Source organism: Triticum urartu, chromosome 4A (assembly GCF_056163025.1).
Source record: "Triticum urartu cultivar PI428250 chromosome 4A, HENAU_Tu73, whole genome shotgun sequence".
NCBI lineage: Eukaryota > Viridiplantae > Streptophyta > Magnoliopsida > Poales > Poaceae > Triticum > Triticum urartu.
In genome coordinates this window covers 480,544,902-480,570,125 of record NC_141876.1, presented here as the reverse complement: position 1 = coordinate 480,570,125, position 25,224 = coordinate 480,544,902, and positions in this window count along the sequence as shown.

Sequence of the window (25,224 nt, the reverse complement as noted above, 5' to 3'; positions counted from 1 at the left end):
ATGGTCTCTTGGAGATCCATATGATGTAACTCTTTTGCGATGTGTTTGTTGGGATCGATGAACTTTGAGTTTATGATCAGATCTATCTTTTTTATATCGATTAAAGTATTTGAGTTTCTTTGATCTCTTTTATGCATGATTGCTTATAGCCTCATATTTCTTCTTTGATATTTGGGTTTTGTTTGGCCAACTTGATCTATTTATCTTGCAACGGGAAGAGGTGCTTTGTAGTGGGTTTGATCTTACGGTGCTTGATCCCAGTGACAGAAGGGGAACCAACACGTATGTATCGTTGCTACTAAGGATAAAATGATGGGATCTATCTCTACATAGATAGATCTTTTCTACATCATGTCATCGTTCTTATTGCATTACTCCTTTTCTCCATGAACTTAATACACTAGATGCATGCTGGATAATGGTCGATGTGTGGAGTAATTGTAGTAGATGCAGGCAGGAGTCGGTCTACTAATCTTGGACGTGATGCCTATGTAATGATCATTGCCTGGATATTGTCATGAGTATTTGAAGTTCTATCAATTGCCCAACAGTAATTTGTGCACCCACCGTTTGCTATTTTTCTCGAGAGAAGCCACTAGTGAAACCTATGGCCCTGGGTCTCTTTCTCATATTATTTGCCTTTGCGATCTACTTTTTCTTTGCATTTATTTTCAGATCTACTAAACCAAAAACCCAAAAATACCTTGCTGCAATTTATTCTTATTTATTTATTTGGCGTTCGATCTATCAATCTACTACAAATTTACGTCACGTCTGTTTGCCTATCTTGAGGCGTCGTACCCCGGAAGGGATTGACAACCCCTTTAACATGTCGGGTTGCGAGAAGTTGTTATTTGTGTGTAGGTGTTGTTTATGTTGTGTTGCTTGGTTCTCCTACTAGTTCGATAACCTTGGTTTCACATCTGAGGGAAATACCTACCGCCGCTGTGCTGCATCATCCCTTCCTCTTTGGGGAAATACCGACGTAGCTTCAAGCGACATCAAAAGGAATTTCTGGCGCCGTTGCCGGGGAGGATCTTCAACATATACCAGGTTCCTAATCACAAATCTCATCTCCTCGTAATTTACATTATTTGCCATTTGCCTCTTGTTTTCCTGCCCCCCACTTCATGAAAATTTGCCGTTTTATTCGCCCCTCTTTTTCCGTTCGCCGTTTTCTTGCTAGATCTGTTTTTCAGTGCAATCTTGTTGTGTGGTCCGCTTGCTCCTCCCGCCACTAGTGCGGAGACTTGTGATATTAATACTGCTTTGCTGAATCTTGTTATGAAAGACCAATATTCCGGTACTCCTAATGAGGATGCCGCATCCCATCTAAATACCTTTGTGGAATTATGCGACATGCAAAATAAAAAAGATGTGGACAATGATGTGGTCAAGATGAAATTATTTCCGTTTTCTTTGCGTGATTCTGCAAAAATTTGGTTCTCTTCTTTGCCTCACAATAGTATCGATTCTTGGAATACGTGCAAATATGCTTTTATCACTAAGTATTTTCCGCGTGCAAAAATTATTTCCCTTAGAACCCAGATCATGAATTTCAAGCAACTTGAACATGAGCTTGTTGCACAATCTTGGGAAAGGATGAAAATGATGCTAAGGAATTGCCCAACTCATGGGTTAAATCTTTGGATGATCATACAAAAGTTTTATGCAGGGTTGAATTTTGTTTCTCGTAATCTTTTAGATTCCGCCGCGGGTGGTACTTTTATGGAAATTACTTTGGGTGAAGCCACCAAATTGCTTGATAATATTATGGCAAAATAGTCGCAATGGCATACCGAAAGAGCTCCTACTAGTAAAAAAGTTAATTCGGTTGAAGAAATTTCTTATTTGAGTGAAAAGGTTGATGCTCTTGTGAAATTGGTTGCTAGTAGAAGTGCTCCTATTGATTTTAATGATATGCCTTTGTCTACTTTGATTGAGCAAAATAGTGATGCCATAGATGTGAATTTTCTCTCTCAAAATAATTTCAACAACAATGCTTATAAAGGTAATTTTAATCCTAGGCCTTTTCCTAGTAATTCCTCTAATAATTATGGCAATTCTTATGGAAATCAATCTTATAATAATAATAAGAACACCTCTGATCTTTAGAATAATATCAAAGAATTTATCAATACGCAAAAAGTTTTCAACACTTCCATAGAAGAAAAGTTGAGTAAGATTGATGATTTGTCTAGAAGTGTTGATAGAATTGCTCATGATGTGGAAAATCTCAAGATGAAAATTTTTGTGCCTAAGGTTGATGAATCAATTAAAGCTCTTTATTTTTCTATGGATGAAAGTAAGAAAAGAACTGCTATGCTTAGAGCTAAAAGAGAATTTTTAGAAAAGGCGTTTTATAGTGATTTTTTTCACAAAAGTGATGAAGATCTTAAAATGATTGGTGTTTTTTTCTATTGTTCCTTGTTTAGTTAAAGTTAATATTGATGAAAAAGGGACTCGAGAAGAGTCAACTTTAGCTAGAAGGTGTCCCAATGATTCGGAGGGTGAAAATCTTGTTGAGAAAATTGATAAAAGTGGGTTTGAAGAGGTCAAAACTTTAGCTAGTGATGTGCTCACTCTTTTGGATTACAAAGATTTTAATTATGATAGTTGCTCTTTGATTGATTGTATTTCTTTGTTGCAATCCATGATAAATTCACTACATGCTTATGAACAAAATAAAGCTTTGACTAAACATATTGTTGATGCTATGATGAAAGCTTTTGAAGAAAAGTTGGAATTAGAAGTTTCAATTCCTAGAAAATTGCATGATGAGTGGGAACCTACTATCGAAGTCAAAATTAAAAATTATGAGTGTTTTGCTTTGTGTGACTTGGGTGCTAGTGTTTCTACTATTCGGAAATATTTATGTGATGTGCTTGGCCTTACCAATCTTGAATCGTGTTCTTTGAATTTGCACTTGGTGGATTCTACTATTAAAAAGCCTATGGGAAGAATTAATGATGTTCTTATTCTTGCAAATAGGAATTATGTGCCCATAGATTTTATTGTTCTTGATATTGATTGCAATCCGTCTTATCAAAGTATTCTTGGTAGACCATTTTTATGCCGTGATTGATATGAAAGAAGGCAATATTAAGTTCCAATTTCCTTTGAGGAAGGGTATGGAACACTTCCTAAGAACAAGAATTAGGCCACCATATGAATAAATCACGAGGGCATCTTATGGATCTCGAACCAAAGATAACCAAACTTAGATCCTTGCTTTATGCCTAGCTAAGGGTGTAAAACTATAACGCTTGTTGGGAGGCAACCCAATGAATAAAATTTATTTTTGCTTTTTTGCTTCCTATTTTTGAGTGTTAGCACAATTATGCTACAATTATGATTGTGTTTTTTATGTTTTAATTAGTGTTTGTGCCAAGTAAAGCCTTTATGATCTTCTTGGGTGATAGTTGTTTGATCTTGCTGAAAAATAGAAACTTTTGCACTCACGAAAATAATTCACATTTTTTACCAGGGAGCGATAAAATACCCATTCCACTTTCAGTAGATCAATATACAAATTGCTCAGGTCTTCCTAATTTTTCAGAATTTTTGGAGTTACATAAGTATTTGAAATATTCAGATTGCTACAGACCGTTCTGTTTTGACAGATTCTATTTTCTTTGCGTTGTGTGCTTATTTTGATGGCTCTATAGTTTTATTTGATGAGATTTTGCCATAGAAAAGTTGGAATACAGTAGATATAATGCAAGAACAAAATATTAATTGGTTTGATACAACACTTATAGTAGAGATTTATTATTTTATACTAACAGATCTCACGAAGGTTTTGTTGAGTTTTGTGTGATTGTAGTTTTCAAGTTTTGGGTTATCTTACGATGGATGAAGGAATAAGGAGTAGAAGAGCCTAAGCTTGGGGATGCCTCGGCATCCCAAGCTATTATCCAAAAATGAGCAACCAACTAAGCTTGGGGATGCCCCCGAGTGGTATCCCCTCTTTCTTCTAACGACCATCGGTATTTTACTCGAAGCTATATTTTTATTCATCACATACTATGTGTTTTGCTTGGAGCGTCTTGTATGATATGAGTATTTGCTTGTTTTATTTTGTGTTTTAAGTCTTAATCCCTTGCTGGACACACCTATTTGGGAGAGCCAAAATTATGTCAGACTTGTTAGAATTGCTCTCTTTGCTTCACTTAAATCTTTTATGAGCTATGGACTTGGTCTAGTGCTTCACTTATATCTTTTTGAGCACGATGTGCTTAGTATTTTTGGAGAAACTAGTAAGTGTGCACGTGCAACGCACGTATCTGCAAATGGCATGTCGGTATGATAACCCCAGAAGCGGTACCAGTTCAGTATGCAAGGTGTGTTGGAGTAGTGGATGTCAGGGCAACGGCCTTCTGAGGTTTTTAACTTCGACCACATGGACCTTGTGTCGTGTTGGTTACAATTATTGAAGGCATGTGGAATGATTATCTCTTCATTACCCTAGAAGAGTGTTCTTTTTCCGATAGTGATGGAAGAGAGGATTTTTCGACGGAGCGAGTCCCCCAACCTAGTGTGTGTTTGTGTGGTTTTCCATTATTAACCGGATAATCTTCTTAATAATCAAGAAAACATTAAAGCTTTTGCTTCGTGTTTGAATTTATTTACTCATACCCATTTACTCAACTAAAATTCAGATATATCGAATGTGTTTTTACCAGTATTTTTTTCAACTTTTATAGATATTATTTATACAGAACAATGTGAGGTGAATCGGACACGACTGATAAATAGAAGACAATTTCTTTTTTGGTTCGGACAACGCCGTGATCAATCACAATCTCTCCCTCCCATCACTGCCTACTACAGTACTCTACATAGTAGTATTAAGAAAAAAAACATCAGATTTCTCAAAAAAAGAAAACGTCAGTGATCCTCTCCACTGCCGCCTCACATTCTTCTCTGGATAGTTCCCCACCACCGCCTCACAATCTCCTCCATTCCCCATTCTCTCCACCACAGCCAGCGCTCCCTGGTCAGGCCGCCCCCTCCCCTTCGTCACCGCCGTCGGTGCTCCCTGGTCAGGCTGCCCTCCCCTTCGTCACCAGCGTCGCCGCTCCCTGGCAGGCCGCCCCTCCCCTTCGAATCAGATTGCATAAGTGGCCGAGGAGGTCCTCGAGCTCGGCATGCTCGCGCCAGCGCTAGGCGCCGTCGGATGCGGACGCGGAGGCGCGGGACTTGCACGCCCTACGCTACCCTGCTCCTTCCAATCCAGCCCCGAAGTGCTCGAGGAGGCGCTCGAGCTCGGCATGCTCACCAGCGACGCCGGGTCCCTCCATCCTCCTGATTCCCTCGACGTCGCCAACATGAGCCTCTCCACCCTCTCCCGCACGATCATCCAGGTCCAGGTAATCTCTCTCTCTCTCTCTCTGACCCTGCAGTCTGCTCCTCCTCGTTAATTCGGTTAGTCGCCAGGTGCATCGCCTCACTGAGAAATCACCATGAATATTCCTTTTCAAGACTGTGCATATTGTTCTGTTAAAGGGCTTTGTTAGAAAATCCGATTGATTTGAGTATTATTCTGCTCTAAATTGCAGCGCCTTCTGTTTGTGAATAGATCCAAGAGTTGACATGATGCAGTATCTTTTTTGAAAGATGGTACATTATCTTCATAAAAGAAAGGAAGTTGGAGAAGTTATTATTGAAGAGGAATTCAGTGGTATGTGCTTCTCAAGAGCTAAAATGGAACAAGAAGTGCGTGACTCTCATGCCTGCACTAACTAATCAGGTAGCATATGCAAATTTTTAACCATACTACATTCAGATATGACATTTGAATATGAAAACTGGCAATTCATTTTATAAAATGGAACAAAAATGGGTGTCGCGTTTAATCTTTAGAAAGTGTGTTTTCTATTAGAATGGTTCCTTTCAAGAATGTAATATGAGAAATCATCTGCTTAGTTGGTGGTTGTATTGATGATTCATCCCTTAATGCTTCAGACTTCCCGAAGGAGAAGGAGGTGTGGAAAGAGAATGGGAACAACAAGTCTGAATCGAAGAGTATGTTTTGTTGCGGATCTTCTATGGAATGTTATTGCTAGTAACCAAGCTTGCCTTCTCTTTAGTTCCTCTATGGAAGTAGCATGAAATTGGGATTTTGTTGATGATCTGCGAAGCTTAATTGAGACATAATTCTCTCAGTTAGCACTTCTGCAAATAGTGATTGTTAGATGAAGTTGATAAATACGATCCAGATACACTCAACCACTTCTCATGAATATATGTGAACTCTTTTGACACTTTGTGGATCTCTTTAGTCTCTCTGGTCAATATTTTTTTAAGGTTATTTGTCTTTCACCTGGATGTTCATTCTTTCTGGTTGTTTAGAAATGACAAATAGATGTAGCTCAGTTTGAGCCTGAGTGATAGCAGTCTTGCAGCTTATGTTTAGCATGCAAATTTTACTTGGAAGAAATGTTGATGGTTGTTTCTATGTTTTCAGTGGAATCAATTTTTTTCACCCCACGGCAGAAGTTGGAAGAGGTATTCTCGGGAGTTCCCAGCAATTGGTTTGATGTATGTTGGAACATGTATTCTAGCCCACTGTGGTTATCCAGCATGTTAGTTTGTTACATGATTCATTATAGTATCTACATGCCATATCTTCTTTTTTGAATACTCTATGGTATATTCTTAATCTCATTACGGTCTGTATGTTTGAAGAACAGATCACATATCATTATATAGCAATACAACTGGGCCATATATCATGAAGTTGATCATCATTACCGTGATACAGCCAGCTATGTGTGTGCCCCGTTATATCCTGGAACGGGGTGCGCGTCCCGTTGGGAGTGGTCGGGGCCATACGCGTCCTTTAACCCTGGTTGGGGCCAACTATACCTGAAGGATTAATTCAATAAGATGTAGTAGTTGGTAATACAATTCATCTAGGTCTCTTTCTGGGTGTGTCTTTGCTTGTGTTCATATTACTTGCAACTAAGCATTGGAATATCCATATGCAGATTGGGAGGGCTTTTAGGTGAGGTCAGTACAATGCTCATTTGCCAAGGCTTCATGGCACGACTTCAGGTTTAGGTCAGGTACGCACAATAGGGACCATGTTAGCATATGCTCATGCCATAAGAGTCACCTTGTTACACTTCATACATTTGAGCTCTGGTTCTGCCAATGCACAAGTCAGTGTGAATTTTATATGTACATATTAATTTGACAGAACATTGTGGCAAACTACAAAGATTTGTTTCAGTCATAGGTTAGGTCAGTGGTATCAAATTTTCAGTACCATGGGGATCTGCTGAGGATCCGTGGTATGATTTCACTTGCTCATGCACTTTATGATTGGGTTTCATAACATATGCTCACGACATATGGTTCATAACATATGCACTTTATGATTGGTTTTCAGTACCATGGTTTCACTATTTATGCAGAACTATGCAGAACAGAAACAGGAGCAATGAACAGATGTCATTGTTAACATCTTCACATGCGTGCAAATCAGCCTGCCGAGGAGTTTGCTGCCGCCGATGCATAGTCCGGAGACAGTCGCGGCAGTGTGGGCGACAACGTCTGAAAGATTGAAGAGAAAGCATGCACCTGTGTTGGCGAGGAGGTCCTTGTCGTGGATGTCGCGACCGTCGTCGGCGTCGTCGGTGTGGCCGTCGTCTGGCGTCGTCCTCGGCGCGGGCGTTTCGGTGGAGGGCAACTCTGAAGAGCGACAGAAGGATTGGTCGCCGCTAATTTTGGAGCGGATGTGGCTGTTTCGGTGTGTTTTTTTCTTTTCTTTTTGTTGGCGTTGGCTGAAGGATGGCAGAGTTTCGCCCGCCCACCTAAATTTCTTAGCGTACAATGTGAGGGGTACTTTTGTGTATTCATGGTTAGATCCCATTGAGTAGGCTTATCTTGACCCTCCAATTGATGTGTTTTCTTCTGTGTACAGTAAGCGGGGTGCGTTTAGGGGAGTTAACGTTTGCTTATTTTATAGTAGTAGAGATGCTCTCTTGCTTCATTTAGATTTATTTGAGATTTAGCAAAATTTTCAAGAAATTCTCTCTTGCTTCACTTAAATTAGTTTGAGAGAAAGAAATATTATGCTCATGATCTTCACTTATATTTGTTTGAGCTTATGAAAAGCAACACATGAAAATTAGTCCCAGAGTGATAGATATCCAAGAAGGATATAAGAAAAACTTTCATGAACATCATTGGACAAAATAAACTTGATTCTTAGTAATAGTTTTGAGATATGATGATGTGATATGTGAGTTATGTTGATGAGTAATTATGCTTTAGTGAGAATATTGGTGTTAAGGTTTGTGATTCCCTATGCAAGCACAAAAGTCAATAGTCATGCAATGAAATTATATCCTACTCGTGGTGCATTATCCGGTGTTAGTTATGCTTAATGCTCGCTTATGAGATTATTCGTTTCTTGGTTGGTCGCTTCTCAATCTTTTGCTAGCCTTCATTTTGCACTAAGTATGATCGCTACTTGTGCATCCAAAAACCTTTAACCCAGTTTTGCCACATGAGTCCACTATATCTACCTATATGCAGTATTCTTTTGCCGTTCTAAGCAAATTTGCATGTGCCATCTCTAATTTTCAAAAATAAACTTGTCTTTTATGTGTTCGTTTCACTCGCGGAACGGTGAGGGGTGGCTAATATTTTCCATGCTAGATGTGTTATTCACAAGATGAGTGTTTATTCACTTGTCATTGCACGAGAGTAAGGTAAAGGTATTAGGGATGATGCCCAGTCCCAAAATGAAAAAATGAATTTACTTTATGTTGTCAAATAATAAATTCCTTGGAAAGTGTTGGTATGGAGGGAAACCGTGGATACGGCTAGCCATGGAAAGTGAAAGTATGGTGGAAAAAAGAATAAACTTTTTTTTTTTTGGGAATCGCCTATGATATATCTAAGCATGGAAATATTGGGAACTCTAAGCCATTTTCGTTGGTGGGATGGATACACCCCCTCCCCCAAATGTTTTTATCTCTAAGTTTTTCGCTTTGAGCTCTAGCACCTCTACAAATCCCTACTTCCCTCTGCGAAGGGCCTTTCTTTACTTTATGCAATTTTTATTTTGAATTAAAGTCTCCATTTTCTTTTATAAAAGCACCAACTAGGAGGCAATATGATCGTACTTGAGTATTGGGTGTAGCTAATATGCGAGTGTGTGATGTGGCCATGGGTGCAACAGAAAAGAATATTTCACATGAAATAGTAATCCAACCTACACATATTCAAAAGGAGTTGCTGACGGCACCAATTAAGAAGACCAAGGCAGAAGAGTTTTTCTTTATTGTAAAAATACGGATGTCAATTCCGTTGTCAAATCATAAGCCGGAGGATATTAAGCCGACATTTAGAACAACTCCATGTTACGTAGCATAACATAATACTTGTGCGTGTTGTTTACGAATTAAGGTCAAGTGTCCAGCGTGTTATTTCCTAGTATTACAAGTTACGTAGCATGAAGGTTCAGGAGTACTAGTCCGTTTTGGACTTTTGTGATCAGCTTGCCGAATACTTAATTAGTTAAATCTTGATTAGTTTGAATAGGAAAAGATAGAGTCCGATTGTAGCTAGGTTTGTTTCCATAGTTTTGCTTATGCGCGTCGCCTATATAACAGGCAGGCTCATGCCTTTGTACGGGAGAGTTGAGTTGAATAAAATACCAGAAAACGCATCACGTTTGGATGCACCAAAAATCCTTGTGTTTGTTGACCCGTGAGGGATTTCAAAGCTGCTACGCATAGGATTTGATTCGGTCGAATTCTTGCGCAAGTTTTTTCGTTCTTTGGTCTTCTTGCGTCTTTGCTTTATCCGAAGAGCCGTACTACTACTTCTACATATGTTGCTGCTGGTGCGATGATCATTCTCAACGTTCTTGCTAATTCATTGAGAACCGTGAAAAATTGGACCTAGGAATGACTCATCGTCTAGTCGGGTCATATTAGTGTGTTTCATGAATGGACCAATGGTTGAGCATGATGGGCTAGGGATAGCTTATTTTAGTGTTGATATTTTGAAAGACATGGTTGCTTGTTGATATGCTTGAGTATATAAGTTATCATGTCAAAACTAGACTATTGCTTTGAATAATATAAAAGTCCAAATGTCCATGCTATGAAGAAAAGAAATATGATATGACATGTTAGGCAATATTCCACATCAAAAATTTTGTTTTTCTCACTTCCCTACTTGAGCACGAGTAGGAGTTAAGCTTGGGGATGCTGATACGTCGCCAACGTATCTATAATTTTTTATTGTTCCGTGCCATTATATTATGAATATTGGATGTTTTATAATCATTTTATAGTCATTTTATATCATTTTTTGGCACTAACCTATTGACATAGTGCCAAGTGCCAGTTGTTGTTTTTTCCATGTTTTTTACATCGCAGAAAATCAATATCAAAGGGAGTCTATATGCCATGAAACTTTACGAAGATTTTTTATGGACCAGAAGGAACACAACGGGCCCTGGCTGCGCCTGGGGGGTGCCCCGAGGGTAGCACAACCCACCAGGGCGCGCCAGAAGGCCCAGGCGCGCCCTGGTGGGTTGTGCCCACCTCGGGTGCCCCCCGGATTGCCTCTTTGCTTTATAAGTACCCCAATATTCCAAAACCCTAGGGGGTTCGACGAAATATTGATCCAGCCGCCGCAGAGTCCAGAACCACCAGATCCAATCTATACACCATCTCGGATGGGGTTCACCACCTCCATTGGTGCCTCTCGATGATGCGTGAGTAGTTCTTTGTAGACCTCCGGGTCCGTAGTTAGTAGCTAGATGGTTCCTCTCTCTCTCTCTCTTAATTCTCAATAAAATGGTCTCTTAGAGATCCATATGATGTAACTCTTTTGCGGTGTGTTTGTTGGTATCGATGAACTTTGAGTTTCTGATTAGATCTATCTTTTTATATCCATGGAAGTATTTGAGTTTCTTTGATCTCTTTTATGCATGATTGCTTATAGCCTCGTATTTCTTCTCCTATATTTGGGTTTTGTTTGGCCAACTTGATATATTTATCTTGCAGTGGGAAGAGGTGCTTTGTAGTTGGTTCAATCTTACGGTGCTTAATCCCAGTGACAGAAGGGGAACCGACATGTATGTATCATTGCTACTAAGGATAAAATGACGGAGTCTATCTCTACATAGATAGGTCTACATCATGTCATCGTTCTTATTGCATTAATCCGTTACTCCATGAACTTAATACACTAGATGCATGCTGGATAGCGGCCGATGTGTGGAGTAATAGTAGTAGATGCAGGCAGTAGTCAGTCTACTAATCTTGGACGTGATGCCTACGTCACTAGTAGAAAAAGGGCCATTTGTCTCGGTTCATAAGGGCCTTTAGTCCCGGTTCTAGAACTGGGACTAAAGGGTCGTTACTAAAGCCCCCCCTTTAGTCCCGGTTCTTTTACGAACCGGGACTAAAGGCCCTCCACGTGGCCGCTGCGTGGAGGTCCACCTTTAGTCCCGGTTGGTAACACCAACCGGTACTAATGAAAATATTGTGATTTTTTTTGAATTTTTTTCCCGAATTTTCAAATTTCTGAATTATTTTAACCTCTAATCTCTAATCACCCCTCATCACTGCTCAATTTAACCTCTAATCTCTAATCACCTCTCATCATTCCAAATCATCTAACTTCCCGGATGGTCACCCATCCTCTCACTACCCCAGCCTGAGCACGCTCAACTTTCGGGTTCTATTCTCCCTCGTTTCCAAGTCTGCACTTGTTGTTTTCCTGACAATAGTAAGATGTCAATCCTATTAATTCTTAGGAGTTTAGCTTGGGCATGAAGTCACACATTTCACTGTTTGAGTTTGAAACTATCGTTCTAAAAAACAATAATTATTTAGTAACACTAATATTTCTCGAGTAAGTAGTTTGACCATTGTTTGACCATAATTTGACCAAAATTCAAAAAAACTTAAATAATTATTTAGTAACACTAATATTCTTGAATAATTATTTAGTAACACTAATACTTCTTGAATAAGTAGTTTGACCAGATTTAACGAAAATTCAAAAAAACTGAGATTTGAGCATAACCTTTTTCCCTTTTAGAATTTGAGGATTCTAAAAATTTGCAAACCGGCCGTAGGCCGTCAAAATCGGATGTGGATTTTCGTGCTGAACATTTTGATATATTATACGTTTTTTCTGACATCGTATGCAAAAGTTATAGCCATTTTACATTTTCCCTACACTTTTTGCAAAACATGTCCTAATTTAAGTTTTTAAATTTTCCTAACTAGTAGATGTAGTAACATAACTACATCTCGAAGGATTTTAACTTTTGAAGTTTTTATCATTTTATTTTGCTTTTTACAAAACTGAAAAGGCGATACACGGGGGGGGGGGGGGGGTAGAATTTGAAAATTGCACCATTAGTACCGGTTCATGGCACCAACCGGTACTAAAGGTCTACCTTCAGTATCGGTTGGTGCCACGAATCGGTACTAATGCCTCAACCCCATTTGTCTCGGTTGGTGGCTCAAACCGGGACTAAATGTCTAACCTTTAGTACCGGTTCGTGCCACGAACCGGTACTAATGGGCATCACACCCTTTAGTCCCGGTTCGTGGCACCAACCGAGACTAAAGGTCCCATTTGAACCGGGACTAATGACTGTACGGCGCCCTAGCCGCTCGAACCGGGACTAATGATCACATTAGTCCCGGTTCGTAATGCAACCGGGATTAATGCTCTTTTCTGGCCGAACCAAAGCCCTGTTTTCTACTAGTGTGTAATGATCATTGTCTGGATATCATCATGAGTATTTGACGTTCTTTCAATTGCCCAACAATAATTTGTTCACCCACCGTTTGCTATTTTTCTCGAGAGAAGCCACTAGTGAAACCTACGGCCCCCGGGTCTCTTTCTCATATTATTTGCCTTTGCGGTCTACTTTTCCTTTGCATTTATTTTCAGATCTACTAAACCAAAAACGCAAAAGTATCTTGCTGCAATTTATTCTTATTTATTTTTTTGGTGTTCGATCTATCAATCTACTACAAATTTACCTCATGTCTGTTTGCCTATCTTGAGGCGCCGTACCCCGGAAGGGATTGACTACCCCTTTAACACGTCAGGTTGCGAGAAGTTGTTATTTGTGTGCAGGTGTTGTTTACATTGTGTTGCTTGGTTCTCCTACTGGTTCAATAACTTGGTTTCACATCTGAGGGAAATACCTACCGCTGTTGTGCTGCATCATCCCTTCCTCTTTGGGGAAATACCGATGTAGCTTCAAGCGACATCAGTCTACAAAGAACTACTCACACATCATTGGATAGGCACCAATGGAGGTGGTTAACCCCATCCGAGATGGTGTCTAGATTGGATCGAGTGGTTCTGGACTCTGCGGCGGCTGGATCAATATTTCGTCAACCCCCCTAGGTTTTGGGAATATTGGGGTATTTATAGAGCAAAGAGGCAGTCTAGGGGGCACCCGAGGTGGGCACAACCCACCAGGGCACGCCTGGGCCTCCTAGCGCGCTCAGGTGGGTTGTGCTCTACTACCTCTTGAGCACTGCGTTGGTTTTCCCCGAAGAGGAAGGGATGATGCAGCAAAGTAGCGTAAGTATTTCCCTCAGTTTTTGAGAACCAAGGTATCAATCCAGTAGGAGGCTACGCGCGAGTCCCTTGCACCTGCACAAAACAAATAAATCCTCGCAACCAACGCGATAAGGGGTTGTCAATCCCTACACGGCCACTTACGAGAGTGAGATCTGATAGATATGATAAGATCATATAGTTGACAAAGATATGACTCTATATGAATGCATCATGCAATGATCTAGTGTGATAGGTATAAAAAATATGAATGGTGGCCACAAATACTATGTCAACTATATGATCATGCAAAGCAATATGACAATGATGGTATGTGTCATAATAAAATAGAACGGTGGAAGTTGCATGGCAATATATCTCGGAATGGCTATGGACATGCCATAATAGGTAGGTATGGTGGCTGTTTTGAGGAAGATATAAGGAGGTTTATGTGTGAAAGAGCGTATCATATCACGGGGTTTGGATGCACCGGCGAAGTTTGCGCCAACTCTCAATGTGAGAAAGGGCGATGCACGGTACCGAAGAGGCTATCAAGGATGAAAGGGTGAGAGTGCGTATAATCCATGGACTCAACATTAGTCATGAAGAACTCACATACTTATTGCAAAAATCTACAAGTCATCAAAAACCTCAGCACTACGCGCATGCTCCTAGGGGGATAGATTGATAGGAAAAGACCATCGCTCGTCCCCGACCGCCACTCATAAGGAGGACAATCAAATAACACCTCATGTTTCAAATTTGTTACATAATATTTACCATACGTGCATGCTACGGGACTAGCAAACTTCAACACAAGCATTTCTCAATTTCACAACTACTCAACTAGCATGACTTTGATATTATTACCTCCATATCTCAAAACAATCATCAAGCATCAAACTTCTCTTAGTATTCAAAACACTCATAAGAAAATTTTACTAATCTTGAATACCTAGCATAATAGGATTTTAAGTAAATTACCATGCTATTTAAGACTCTCAAAATAATCTAAGTGAACCATGAGAGATCAATAGTTTCTATAAAACAAATCCACCACAATGCTCTAAAAGATATAAGTGAAGTACTAGAGCAAAACTATATAACTCAAAAGATATAAGCGAAGCACATAGAGTATTCTAACAAATTCCAAATCATGTATGGCTCTCTCAAAAGGTGTGTACAGCAAGGATGATTGTGGTAAACTAAAAATTAAAGACTCAAATCATACAAGACGCTCCAAGCAAAACACATATCATGTGGCGAATAAAAATATAGCTCCAAGTAAAGTTACCGATAGAAGTAGATAAAAGAGGGGATGCCTTCCGGGGCATCCCAAAGCTTTGGATTTTAGGTGTCCTTAGATTATCTTGGGGGTGCCATCGGAATTCCCAAGCTTAGGCTCTTGCCACTCCTTGTTCCATAATCCATCAAATCTTTACCCAAAACTTGAAAACTTCACAACACAAAACTCAAAGTAGAAAATCTCGTGAGCTCCGTTAGCAAAAGAAAACAAAAGACCACTTCAAGGTACTGTAATGAACTAATTCTTTATTTATATTGGTGGTAAACCTACTGTATTCCAACTTCTCTATGGTTTATAAACTATTTTACTAGCCATAGATTCATCAAAATAAGCAAACAACACACGAAAAACAGAATCTGTCAAAAACAGAACAGTCTGTAGTAATCTGTAGCTAGCGCAAGATCTGGAACCCAAAAAATTCTAGAATAAATTTCTGGACGTGAGGAATTTATCTGTGAATCATCTGCAAAAAGAATTAACTAAATATAACTTTCCAAATAAAAATGGCAGCAGTTCTCGTGAGCGCTAAAGTTTCTGTTTTTACAGCAAGTGTAACAAGACTTTCCCCTAGTCTTCCCAACGGTTCTACTTGGCACAAACACTAATTAAACACAAAAAACACAACCAAAACAGAGGCTAGATAAATTACTTATTTCTAAACAGGAGCAAAAATCAAGGAATAAAAATAAAATTGGGTTGCCTCCCAACAAGCGCTTTTGTTTAACGCCCCTAGCTAGGCATAACAAGCAAGGATAGATCTAGGTATTGCCATCTTTGGTAGGTAATTCTTCAATGAGGCATATACCATCTTTAGGAATTTCTTTCTTTTTATTGATTATAAAACTTTCAGGCACAAGATCGAAAAAATCATTTGTAACAAATGGTTCCTTAATGATAGCAAAAAGATTGGGATGAATACTTATAGATTTGAGATCCGCAGTTTCCTTACTAGAGGATTCACCCTTATTTTTAGGAACATACATAAGCTTGGAAATTTTAGCGAGAGGACTTGGAGTATTCTTTACGGAAGAAAAAGCGGTTCCCAAGTTGGTAATAATAGCCTCAAGTTTATCTATTCTAGTGGAATCGTGATTTATTTTCTCATTAACTATGGGTTCCTTCTCTTTAATATTTTTCAAAGTGACTCCTACTTTAGATCCATATTGAGAGATTCGGTTGTGGATCTTTTTATCCAAATTTTTAGTTAACTCTACGGTAGCAACCTTATTTTCAATAATTTCAAGTCTTTGCATTACATGCTCCAAAGTTAATACAGTTCCATTAACCAAAAGAGGGGGTGAGCCAAACAAATCTATCATAGCATTATAAGAATCAAAAGTATGGCTACCCAAGAAGTTCCCTCCAGTAATAGTATCAAGGATATATCTGTGCCAAGGAGTAACACCTACATAAAAATTGCGAAGAAGAACGGAAGTAGATTGCTTCCTAGTAGATCTATTTTGAGCATTGCAAATTCTATACCAAGCGTCTTTTAGATTTTCCCCTCCCTTTGCTTAAAATTTAGAATTTCATTCTCGGGAGATAACGGAGAAGATAAGGGACTAGCCATAACGACAAGCAAACGAACTAATGCACAAGCAAAGAAAAAGCAAGCGGGCAAAAAGAGGCAAATAGAGAAAGAGAGGGAGGATAGAGAGAGAGAGTGCGAATAAAACGGCAAGGGTGAAGTGGGGGAGAGGAAAACGAGAGTAAAATGGCAAATAATGTAATGCGGGAGATAAGGGTATATGATGGGTACTTGGTATATTGACTTTTGCGTGGACCTCCCCGACAACGGCGCCAGAAATCCTTCTTGCTACCTCTTGAGCACTCCGTTGGTTTTCCCCGAAGAGGAAGGGATGATGCAGCAAAGTAGCATAAGTATTCCCCTCAGTTTTTGAGAACCAAGGTATCAATCCAGTAGGAGGCTACGCGCGAGTCCCTTGCACCCGCACAAAACAAATAAATCCTCGCAACCAACGCGATAAGGGGTTGTCAATCTCTACACGGCCATTTACGATAGTGAGATCTGATAGATATGATAAGATAAATATTTTTGGTATTTTTGTGATAAAGATGCAAAGTAAAATAAAAGCAAAGTAAAAAAGCAAAGGAAATAACTAAGTATTGGGAGATTAATATGATGAAGATAGACCTGGGGGCCATAGGTTTCACTAGTGGCTTCTCTCGAGAGCATAAGCATTCTACGGTGGGTGAACAAATTACTGTTGAGCAATTGACAGAATTGATCATAGTTCTGAGAATATCTAGGTATGATCATGTATATAGGCATCACGTCCAAGACAAGTAGACCGACTCCTGCCTGCATCTACTACTATTACTCCACTCATCGACCGCTATCCATCATGCATCTAGAGTATTAAGTTAATGAAAACAGAGTAATGCCTTAAGCAGGATGACATGATGTAGAGGGATAAACTCATGCAATATGATGAAAACTCCATCTTGTTATCCTCGATGGCAACAATACAATACGTGCCTTGCTGCCCCTACTGTCACTGGGAAAGGACACCGTAAGATTGAACCCAAAGCTAAGCACTTCTCCCATTGTAAGAAAGATCAATCTAGTAGGCCAAACCAAACTGATAATTCGAAGAGACTTGCAAAGATAACCAATCATACATAAAAGAATTCAGAGAAGATTCAAATATTGTTCATAGATAGACTTGATCAAAAACCCACAATTCATCGGTCTCAACAAACACACCGCAAAAAGAAGATTACATCGAATAGTTCTCCACAAGAGAGGGGGAGAACATTGTATTGAGATCCAAAAAGAGAGAAGAAGCCATCTAGCTACTAACTATGGACCCGTAGGTCTGAGGGGAACTACTCACACTTCATCGGAGGGGCTATGGTGTTGATGTAGAGCCCTCCGTGATCGATGCCCCCTCCGGCGGAGCTCCGGAACAGGCTCCTAGATGGGATCTCGTGGATACAAAAAGTTACGGCGGTGGAATTAGGGTTTTGGCTCCGTATCTGATCGTTTGGGGGTACATAGGTATATATAGGAGGAAGGAGTATGTCGGTGGAGCAACAGGGGGCCCACGAGGGTGGAGGGCGCGCCTGGGGGGGTAGGCGCGCCCCCCTACCTCGTGGCCTCCTCTTTTGTGTCTTGACATAGGGTCCAAGTCTCCTGGGTCTTGTTCGTTGAGAAAATCACGTTCCCGAAGGTTTCATTCCGTTTGGACTCCGTTTGATATTCCTTTTCTTCAAAACTCTAAAACAAGCAAAAAACAACAATTCTGGGCTAGGCCTTTGATTAATAGGTTAGTCCCAAAAATAATATAAAAGTGGATAATAAATCCCAATAATGTCCAAAATAGTAGATAATATAGCATGGAGATTATAGATACGTTGGAGACGTATCATGCTCCCCTCGGGGCACCCCCTGGCGCAGCCAGGGCCCATTATGTTCCTTCTGGATGTGGTCCATAAAAAATCTCCGTAAAGTTTCCTGGCATTTGGACTCCGTTTGATATTGATTTTCTGCGATGTAAAAAACATGGAAAAAATAGCAACTGGCACTTGGCACCATGTCAATAGGTTAGTACCAAAAAATGATATAAAATGACTATAAAATGATTATAAAACATCCAAGATTGATAATATAACAACATGGAACAATCAAAAATTATAGATACGTTGGAGACGTATCAGCATCCCCAAGCTTAACTCCTACCCGTCCTCGAGTAGGGAAGTGTTAAAAACAGAATTTTTGATGTGGAATGCTTCCTAACATGTCGTATCATATCCTTTCTTTATAGCATGGACATTTGGACTTTTATATTCTTCAAAGCAATAGTCTAGTTTTGACATGATAACTTAAATACTCAAGCATATCAACAAGCAACCATGTCTTCCAAAATATCAACGCTAAAATAAGTTATCCCTAGCCCATCATGCTCAACCATTGATCCATTCGTAAAACACACTCGCATATTAGCTACACCCAATACTCAAGTATGATCATATTGCCTCCTAGTTGGTGCTTTTATAAGAGAAGATTGAGACTCAAATTCAAAAAAAATGCATAAAGTAAAAGAAAGGCCCTTCGCAGAGGGAAGTAGGGATTTGTAGAGGTGCCAGAGCTCAAAGAAAAAAACTTAGAGATAAAAACATTTTGGGAGGTGTATCCAGCCCACTAATGAAAACGACTTAGAGTTCCCAATACTTACATGCTTAGATATATCATAAGCGGTTCCCAAACAGAAAATAAAGTTTATTCCTTTTTCCACCATACTTTCACTTTCCATGGCTAGCCGTATCCACGGTTGCCCTCCACACTAACACTTTCCAAGGAATTTATTATTTGACAACATTAAGTAAATTCATTTTTTTCATTTCGGGACTGGGCATCCCTAATACCTCTGCCTTACTCTCGTGCAATTACAAGTGAATAAACACTCATCGCGAGAATAACACATCTAGCATGGAAAATATTAGCCACCCCTCACCGTTCCGCGAGCGAATTGGGTTGGAACGGCAAAATAATACCGCATATAGGTAAATATAGTGGACTCATGTGGCAAAACTGGGTTAAAGGATTTTGGATGCACAAGTAGAGATCATACTTAGTGCAAAATGAAGGCTAGCAAAAGATTGAGAAGCGACCAACCAGGAAACGGATAATCTCATAAGCGAGCATTAAGCATAACTAACACCGAATAATGCACCACAAGTAGGATATAATTTCATTGCATGACTATTGACTTTCGTGCTTGCATAGGAATCATAAACCTTAACACCAATATTCTTACTAAAGCATAATTACTCATCAAGATGACTCACATATCACATCATCATATCTCAAAACTATTACTAAGAATCAAGTTTATTTTGTCCAATGATCTTCACAAAGTTTTTATTATATCCTTCTTGGATATCTATCACTTTGGGACTAATTTTCATTTGTTGCTTTTCATAAGCTCAAACAAATATAAGTGAAGATCATGAGCATAATATGTCTTTCTCTCAAATTAATTTAAGTGAAGCAAGAGAGAATTTCTTGAAAATTTTACTAACTCTCAAATAAATCTAAGTGAAGAAAGAGAGCATTTCTTCAAAAAAAATACTAAGCACACCGTGTTCAAAAAGATATAAGTGAAGCACTAGAGCAAGTCCATAGGTCATAAAAAATTAAGTGAAGCAAAGAGAGCAATTCTAACAAGTCATGAGATAATTTTGGCTCTCCCAAATAGGTGTGTCCAGCAAGGGATCAAGACTTAAAACACAAAATAAAACAAGCAAAGACTAATATCATATAAGATGCTCCAAGCAAAACACATAGTATGTGACGAATAAAAATATAGCTTCGAGTAAAATACCGATGGTCGTTAGAAAAAAGAGGGGATGCCACTCGGGGGCATTCCCAAGCTTAGTTGGTTGCTCATTTTTGGATAATAGCTTGGGATGCCAAGGCATCCCCAAGCTTAGGCTCTTCTACTCCTTATTCCTTCATCCGTCGTAAGATAACCCAAAACTTGAAAACTTCAATCACACAAAACTCAACAAAACCTTTGTGAGATCCGTTAATATAAAATAATAAATCACTACTATAAGTGTTGTATCAAACCAATTCATATTTTGTTCTTGCATTATATCTAATGTATTCCAACTTTTCTATGGCAAAGTCTCATCAAATAAAACCATAGAGCCATCAAAATAAGCACACAACGCAAAGAAAACAGAATCTGTCAAAACAGAATAGTTTGTAGCAATCAGAATATTTCGAATACTTATGTAACTCCAAAAATGCTGAAAAATTAGGAAGACCTGAGCAATTTGTATATTGATCTACTGCAAGTGGAATGGATATTTTATCGCTTCCTGGTAAAAATGAGAATTATTTTCGTGAGTGTAGAAGTTTCTATTTTCTCAGCAAGATCAAACAACTATCACCCAAGAAGATCCTAAAGGCTTTACTTGGCACAAACACTAATTAAAACATAAAAAACACAATCATAACAGTAGCATAATTGTGATAACACTCAAATAAAGGAAAAAAAGCAAAAATAAATTTTATTCATTGGGTTGCCTCCCAACAAGCGATGTAGTTTTACGCCCTTAGCTAGGCATAAAGCAATGATCTAAGTTTTTTCATCTTTGTCCAACTCTTCAATCAAACACTTAGAATCCTTCAAAGATTTAGCATAAAGATCCTCAATAACAACACTTCTAGGAATAAATCCAAAGATTTCATTCTTGCAAAAAGGATCTCTTATCACTTCAACAAAATCCGGGTGAATACCAATCATCTTAAGATCTTCTTTATTACTATTACTAGAGGTTGCACCCTTGTTCTTGGTAGCTTTGCCAATCTTTACGCGGGGTTTTTCGTGTTGGGGAATGTAGCAGAATTTTAAAATTTTCTACGCATCACCAAGATCAATCTATGGAGTCATCTAGCAACGAGCGAGAGAGGAGTGCATCTACATACCCTTGTAGATCACGAGCGGAAGCGTTCAAGAGAACGGGGTTGATGGAGTCATACTCGTCGTGATCCAAATCACCGAAGATCCAAGCGCAGAACGATGGCACCTCCGTGTTCAACACACGTACGGAGCGAGGACGTCTCCCGCGCCTTGATCCAGCAAGGAGGAGGGAGAGGTTGAGGAAGAGAGCTCCAACAGCAGCACGACGGCGTGGTGGTGGTGAAGCTGCAGTAGTCCGGCAGGGCTTCGCCAAGCTCTTACGGAGGAGGAGAGGTGTTGGGGAGGGGAGGGGCTGCGCCTTGGATGTTGTGTGCAGCCCTCCCCTTGCCCCTCTATTTATAGGGGAAGGAGGAAGGGGGCCGGCCCCCTCTAGATGAGATCTAGAGGGGGCGGCCAAGGGGAGGGGGCGTGCCCCCCAAGCAAGGGGGGCGCCCCCTTTAGGGTTTCCCCCCAACCCTAGGCGCATGGGCCCAAGGGGGGGATGCGGCCAGCCCATGTAGGGCTGGTTCCCTTTCCTCTACAGCCCATTAGGCCCTCCGAGAGAGGTGGCCCCTCCCGGTGGACCCTCGGAACCCCTCCGATGGCGCCGGTACAATATCGATATGCCCCCGAACCTTTCCGGTGACCGTATGACAACTTCCTACATATAAATCTTCACCGCGAACCATTCCGGAACTCCTCGTGACGTCCAGGATCTCATCCAGGACTCCGAACAACTTTCGGATTACTGCATACTCATATCTATACAACCCTAGCGTCATCGAACCTTAAGTGTGTAGACCCTACGGGTTCGGGAGACAAGCAAACATGACCGAGACGACTCTCTGGTCAATAACCAACAGCGGGATCTGGATACCCATGTTGGCTCCCACATGCTCCTCGATGATCTCATCGGATGAACCACGATGTCGAGGACCTAATCAATCTCGTACTCAATTCCCTTTGTCAATCGGTACGTTACTTGCCTGAGACTCGATCGTTGGTATCCCAATACCTTGTTCAGTCTCGTTACCGACAAGTCACTTTACTCGTACCGTAATGCATGATCCCATGATCAACCACTTGATCACATTGAGCTCATTATGATGATGCATTACCAAGTGGGCCCAGAGATACCTCTCCGTCATACGGAGTGACAAATCCCAGTCTCGATTCGTGCCAACCCAACAGACACTTTCGGAGATACCTGTAATGTACCTTTATAGTCACCCAGTTACGTTGTGACGTTTGGCACACCCAAGGCACTCCTACGGTATCCGGGAGTTGCACAATCTCATGGTCTAAGGAAATGATACTTTACATTCAGAAAAGCTACAGCAAACGAACTACACGATCTTTGAGCTATGCTTAGGATTGGGTCTTGTCCATCACATCATTCTCCTAATGATGTGATCCTGTTATCAATGCAATCCAATGTCCATAGCCAGGAAACCATGACTATCTTTTGATCAACGAGCTAGTCAACTAGAGGCTCACTAGGGATGTGTTGTGGTCTATGTATTCACACATGTATTACGATTTCCGGATAACACAATTATAGCATGAACAATAGAAAATTATCATGAACAAAGATATATAATAATAACCATTTTATTATTGCCTCTAGGGCATATTTCCAACAGTCTCCCACTTGCACTAGAGTCAATATTCTAGTTACATTGTGATGAATCGAACACCCATGCAGTTCTGGTGTTGATCATGTTTTGCTCTAGGGAGAGGTTTAGTCAACGGATCTGCCACATTCAGGTCCGTATGTACTTTACAAATCTCTATGTCTCCATTTTGAACACTTTCACGAATGGAGTTGAAGCGACGCTTGATATGCCTGGTCTTCCTGTGAAACCTGGGCTCCTTGGCAAGGGTAATAGCTCCAGTGTTGTCACAGAAGAGAGTCATCGGGCCCGACACATTGGGTATGACTCCTAGGTCGGTAATGAACTCCTTCACCCATACTGCTTCTTGTGCTGCCTCCGAGGCTGCCATGTACTCCGCTTCACATGTAGATCCTGCCACAATGCTTTGCTTGCAACTGCACCAGCTTACTGCCCCACCATTCAAAATATACACGTATCCGGTTTGTGAGAGTCATCCAGATCTATGTCAAAGCTAGCATCGACGTGACCCTTTACGACGAGCTCTTCGTCACCTCCATAAATGAGAAACATTTCCTTAGTCCTTTTCAGGTACTTCAGGATATTCTTGACCGCTGTCCAGTGTTCCATGCCGGGATTACTTTGGTACCTTCCTACCAAACTTACGGCAAGGTTTACATCAGGTCTGGTACACAGCATAGCATACATGATAGACCCTATGGCCGAGGCATAGGGGACGACACTCATCTTTTCTCTATCTTCTGCCATGGTCGGGCATTGAGCCGTGCTCAATCTCATACCTTGCAATACAGGCAAGAACCCCTTCTTTGACTGATCCATTTTGAACTTCTTCAATATCTTGTCAAGGTACGTACTCTGTGAATGACCAATGAGGCGTCTCGATCTATCTCTATAGATCTTGATGCCTAATATATAAGCAGCTTCTCCAAGGTCCTTCATTGAAAAACACTTGTTCAAGTAGGCCTTTATGCTTTCCAAGAATTCTATATCATTTCCCATCAACAGTATGTCATCCACATACAATATGAGAAATGCTATAGAGCTCCCACTCACTTTCTTGTAAATGCAGGCTTCTCCATAAGTCTGCATAAACCCAAACGCTTTGATTATCTCATCAAAACGAATGTTCCAACTCCGAGATGCTTGCACCAGCCCATAAATCGAGCGTTGGAGCTTGCACACCTTGTCAGCATTGTTAGAATCGACAAAACCTTCCGGCTGCATCATATACATTTCTTCCTTAAGGAAACCATTAAGGAATGCCGTTTTGACGTCCATTTGCCATATCTCATAATCATAGAATGCGACAATTGCTAACATGATTCGGACGGACTTCAGCTTCACTACGGGTGAGAAAGTCTCATCGTAGTCAACCCCTTGAACTTGTCGATAACCCTTAGCGACAAGCCGAGCTTTATAGATGGTCACATTACCATCCGCGTCTGTCTTCTTCTTAAAGATCCATTTATTTTCTATGGCTCGCCGATCATCGGGCAAGTCAGTCAAAGTCCATACTTCATTTTCATACATGGATCCTATCTCGGATTTCATGGCTTCCAGCCATTTGTCGTAATCTGGGCCCGCCATCGCTTCTTCATAGTTCGAAGGTTCACCGTTGTCTAACAACATGATTTCCAAGACAGGGTTTCCGTACCACTCTGGTGCGGAACGTGTCCTCGTGGACCTACGAAGTTCAGTAGCAACTTGATCTGAAGTTTCATGATCATCATCATTAACTTTCTCTCTAGTCGGTGCAGGAACCTCAGGAACATTTTCTTGAGCTGCGCCACTTACCGGTTCAAGAGGTAATACTTCATCAAGTTCTACTTTCCTCCCACTTATTTCTTTCGAGAGAAACTCTTTCTCTAGAAAGGACCCATTCCTGGCAACAAAGATCTTGCCTTCGGATCTGAGGTAGAAGCTATACCCAACAGTTTCTTTAGGGTATCCTATGAAGACGCATTTTTCCGACTTGGGTTCGAGCTTTTCTGGTTGAAGTTTCTTGACATAAGCATCGCATCCCCAAACTTTTAGAAACGACAGCTTAGGTTTCTTCCCAAACAATAATTCATACGGTGTCGTCTCAACGTATTTTGACGGAGTCCTATTTAAAGTGAATGCGGCAGTCTCTAAAGCATAGCCCCAAAATGACAGCGGTAAATCGGTAAGAGACATCATAGATCGCACCATATCCAATAGAGTGCGATTACGACGTTCGGACACACAATTACGCTGAGGTGTTCTAGGCAGCATGAGTTCTGAAACTATTCCACATTTTCTTAAG